This window comes from Elaeis guineensis, chromosome 15 (assembly GCF_000442705.2).
Source record: "Elaeis guineensis isolate ETL-2024a chromosome 15, EG11, whole genome shotgun sequence".
Lineage (NCBI taxonomy): Eukaryota > Viridiplantae > Streptophyta > Magnoliopsida > Arecales > Arecaceae > Elaeis > Elaeis guineensis.
In genome coordinates this window covers 48,838,276-48,843,282 of record NC_026007.2, presented here as the reverse complement: position 1 = coordinate 48,843,282, position 5,007 = coordinate 48,838,276, and the positions used below count along the sequence as shown (strand labels likewise).

The window sequence follows — 5,007 nt, the reverse complement described above, 5'->3', positions numbered from 1 at the left end:
ATCTTCTGATGAGCTTAGCTATCAGCCTGTTGATGGGGTCGGCCTCCTGATGAGATCGATTTTCTGATGAGCTCAGCTATCAGCTTTTTGATGAAGTGGCCTTCTGATGATCTCGACCTTCTGATGAGGTCAGTCTTCTGATGAGCTCCACAGTCAAGCCTTACATCAATATTCTTGTCAATCTGAGAACTCATGAGTCTGATCTTAAGGACATCAGCTGGGGTGGTATGACCTCCTATAACAATAGGAAGTCTTATATTTTTTTCAGGATGTCATATATATTTAGAAGAAGTCATATAACATATTAAGAAGTCATATATATAAGAAGTCATATATATTATTTAGGATGTCATATATATTCACAGAAAGTCATACAAGGCATCAAAAAGCTATATTGTTGATCCTGTGATTGATTTTGATGATTTCAAAACTTTAAGTGATTATGATACTAATCATGTGTTCACGAGAAAATATAAAAATTTTCAAGTGCTGAAAATAAAGAAATTATTTATAGAAAAAATTTTCTCAAAAAAAGCTAAATCAAAAAAAAGAATGGATCCAAATACCTAAATAATATACAAATGAAAAATTTTTGAAAGCCTATATGCTGTGAAAGACCATAAAAATCAATGTGAAAGAAACCCTCAGAAGTTGAAGTCAAAAAATCACTTATGCAGAAAAATATTCAGAACTTTTCAGTTGACTATCATCCGAGTTGACTTAAGTTGAAAAATAGAAGAAAAGAAGATTTCGGTATGCCACAGTTTCAACTGGCATACCCTCGAGTCGACTCAAGTTCTATCCAAGTTGACTTCAACACAGAATGGCAAAAAGAAAATATTTCAAAATAGAAAATTCAAAGCATCAAGCAGCATCTCGAGTTGACTCAAGTTACTTGAGTTGAAGTTGTAGAAAAAGACAGAAAACTATATTTTTAGGAAAAAGGCTCGAGCGGACTCGCTGATAGCTCGATTCAACTCAAATCTTAAGTCCAACGGCTAGTTATATAGAATTTTTAGAAGTACATAGAATTATTTTTAATGGCTAGTTTTTCACTCCAACGACTAGTCCAAGTCTCTCAATGACCAAAACTCATTCTCTAGCTAAATATCAAGCCTATTAAAAGCTAAAGAATCAATTTGGAAAGGAAGATTAGTGGGATTGAAGGGCAAAATATTCATTTTTGTGAGCTTCATTGGATACCATTGAAAGAGAAGAAAAGAGAGGATTAAGTGTATTATTTTGAGAGCTTTCATAGAGTGATCTTCTCCAACCTCATCTACATCCTCTCAAGCATCCATTGAAGAGAAGTGAAACTTCAAAAGAGCTATTTTATAGCCACTTCTACGAGTTTCAAACAGTTCTTTTTCTGTTTTATTTTACTTGTGCTAAAAATTATATCTTATATCTTGTTTTCTTTACAAGTTTCTTTGGAGAAAAAAAAATTGAGGATTAGGTCCATCCAAGCTCAAAATTGGACTTGTTAGATTTTGGTTGGTAAGTCCATAGAACTAACTAGATTGATTGTGAGTTTGAAAAATAATCAGTGTATAGGTTGTGATCGATGATCTTGAAAAATTAATTAAATTTATTTATGATCTCAGATAAAATAAATGCACTGTAATCGAGTTGATTATAGTAAAATTTTTAAGAGGAGCTTGAAAAATGGATGTAGATGCAGGATTACATCGAACCACTATAAAATTTATGTGTTAGTATTATGCTCTCTTGCTTGGCACACTATAAGAAAATAGGTTATTAGCGACGGTCATTTGTCGTTGCTAATAACCCAATTTTCATCACTAATACTATTAGTAACAGACTCCCGTCGCTAAAAATTCATGGAAAATAAGATTGTCGCTAAGTACTATTGTTAGCGATGGCAATATGTCCGTCGCTAATATGCATAATTAGTGACGGTATTAGCGACAATCAAGCCATCGCTAATATTTTTTATTTTAATTTTTTTAAGTAAAAATTATTAGTGATGATATTTTCTATCGCTAATGTCATCTCTAATATTTTTATTAATTAAACACTATTAGCGATGGTATTTTCTGTTGCTAATACTGTCACTAATAATTTGTAATTTTTTTAAAATTTATAATTAAATTTTTTTAAATCTATTTTAATCACAATAATAGTAATTATATTTTTTAAAATTTATTATAAATAAAATAATAATTATTTATCATAATTATAAATATAAAATTAATTATGTTATATTAAAAATATAAATTATATAATTTTATCAATTATACTACTTTACAAGTATCAAAATTACATACATATCTAAAAAAAATTATGTGAGATCCTCCTCGTCATCCTCATATTCCTTCTCCAGCTACTGTACATCCTCTTCCAGTAGCTGGTGGATGAGAGCTGGATGTCCCAGTATCTTGTAATGAAAAAAAATAAAATACTATTAATAAGTTTAGATATGAAAGTATATATATTGATACAGAGGTATATATTTCGATATAGTACTTTCATTCTCGAATAGATTGTTCCTACATATTTTATTCGATGATATGGAGCTATAGACACTCTCAACCCATTGGTTGGATAGTTAGATTAAATTTTTATCCCCTAGGTCTCTTTTTCAGACTCAAGTTTAAACATATGAAGCTTCTAAATATAAAAATTTGAAACAAGTAAAAAAAATTATTGATAGACTTATCTGCTCTGAGAGTCGGGCACTGCTCCATGTGACTGTGGGGTTACAATGATCCCATGTTGTCTGAACCTGAGAGTATCAAGATATCATAAAGAATATTATATTATATAATAAAAGATAAAATAGTATAAAAGAGAATATCTAAAGTATTAGAGTTTACCACATGGTATGTGTAGTGCAGAACCATGCAAGTTGGTTGCATGAGAGATCTCTCCTCCATCGTGATGGCTCTAGCCTCTGGAAGATATGATCTATAATCTCTAAAAATTAAAATAATTAGATTCATAAATTAATTATATAAATTATAATATAGTAAATAATGTAATAATTGAAATGATGCAAGGCAAGTATGAAAAGCAAATACAATAATTGAAATTATTCAAAAATGGCTCCATCTACCCGAGGGCTGACTCCTACTGCATGCCAATCTTCTCCAGTGCGCCAGAGTTGACTCCTTTATCCTTGGGGTTGACTCCTTCTTTCCTAAGGTTGACTGCTCATCTTCCTCTTGCTGGGGTCCGATGGCACGACAACAGGATCACATGAGCGTCCACCATCCACCATGTCCGCCCCCACCAGCAGCCTGCTCTTCTTCAACTTGCCACATCGGGAGGGGTGCGGGGAGCTAGTGAATGCATCTGGCTTCCCCAAGAGCTTGTCACAGCACCCAGGGTATCGAAGCATCACTTGTAATGACGCCGAGGTAGGCATGCCCTCGGTCGAGTGGCCTCGGGCATAACTTGCATTCAAAGACTCGATGGTTTGTGGGATTCTGCAATTCACACCAGGTATCACATTTCGCTAGGTTCTTCATCAATGCAAGGATCAAGATATCCATTGTCGAGAGTCAATACAGTGTAAGGCTTCCATCCACGATGGTGCCCCCCACCCTCCCGACACCCAAATGATGATGGGCGAGCATCAGAGGTGGCCCCGCTTCAGCGCTCCAGATCCTTGGTGCCCTCTGCATCGAGTTTGGTCCACCCACCACCCCCTGCATTGCATGTTGCGGTTGCACTTCTGTGCCCTATCAGGCGGGGGTCCGAGCCTTGAGGCGAATGCAATGGGGGGAGTTGGGCGAGGGCGACGCAGTAGGTCTAAATGATAAGGTTTAGTGGACTTCTTATGACATCACAGATGGCAGACCACTCGCATCGTCGTGATCCGAATACTTTATCGGACCATTCAATCAGTAGAAGCGATGGGTGGTGTGTACAAAAGAAAGGGACATAATCAATGTAAGCTGATGACTTGTGCTTATTAGGAATTTCTCGTTAAAGACTAACAATTATAATGATCTATCCCCATCATGATGAAATTTTTGAATATTACCCGAGCCTATCGGTTAAGGCTATAGACTCGTTGAATACATTAGTGTAGCATGCATGTGGCCTAGAACATCTAATTCTGGCACTGTCGGGCCAGAGCCAATTTGATGGTGGCTTGGCCTTGAACCCCTGCCATTGTCCTCCTCATCTTCTTTTTGCTCCTGTACGTCTTTTCTAGCAGCTGGTGGATGAGAACTGGATGTCCTAATATTCTATAATGAAAAAATAAAATATTATTAATAAATTTTGATACGAAAGTATATATATCGATATGGAGACATATATTTTGATATACTACTTCGATTCTCGAACAGATTATTCCTACACATTCTATTCGATGACATGAAGCTATAGACACCCTTAATCTATCGATTGGATGGTTAGATTGAATTTTTATCCCTTAGATTTTTTTTTCAGACTTAAGCCTAAATATGTGAAGCTTCTAAATATAAAAATTTAAAATAAATAAAAAAAATTATTAATAGACTTACCTGCTGTGACTCAACTCTTACTTGTCCCTCAGATAGCCCTGAGCCATCCTTCAAGATCAAAGAGGGGCTGAGAGGATGGGTCCTCATCGTGCCGCGATATGAAATACTCCATATAATCCGTCGATATAGTTTAAAAATTCATTAGTCTATACATACCAGTATATATAAAAACTTAATAAATAATATTTTAAGTTGTTACCATGATCTGTCGAGATCTAAGATTTAAGTAATCATCAGTCCTCTTAGACTGGTGTGTAGCCTCCCATATTTGCAGCCGCCCTAGTATACGATCCAGCCGCCATGTCTATAATAAATAAATAATAAAATTAAATTAATTAAAATATACATATGATCAATTCAATATGAAATTAATTTAAGTGTAGAATTTTTATCAATCTATCAGTCACAACATGTGTGCCAACGGAGCCGCCAGTGTGTCTGATCGGATCTTACTGGATAGTCTGATTCTATCGTGCCCTTCGCCGCCTATCAGTGTACTTTTCAGTGCTCC

General features: G+C 35.2%; 1 non-coding gene across 1 annotated transcript; it reads right to left on the bottom strand.

Moving 5' to 3' along the window:
* Positions 1–3,370: 3,370 nt before the first annotated feature.
* Positions 3,371–3,526, bottom strand: LOC114913041 (5.8S ribosomal RNA). Its single transcript, XR_003799065.1, has one exon. It is a non-coding gene; the product is annotated as a 5.8S ribosomal RNA (ribosomal RNA).
* Between the last annotated feature and the right edge of the window lie 1,481 nt (positions 3,527–5,007).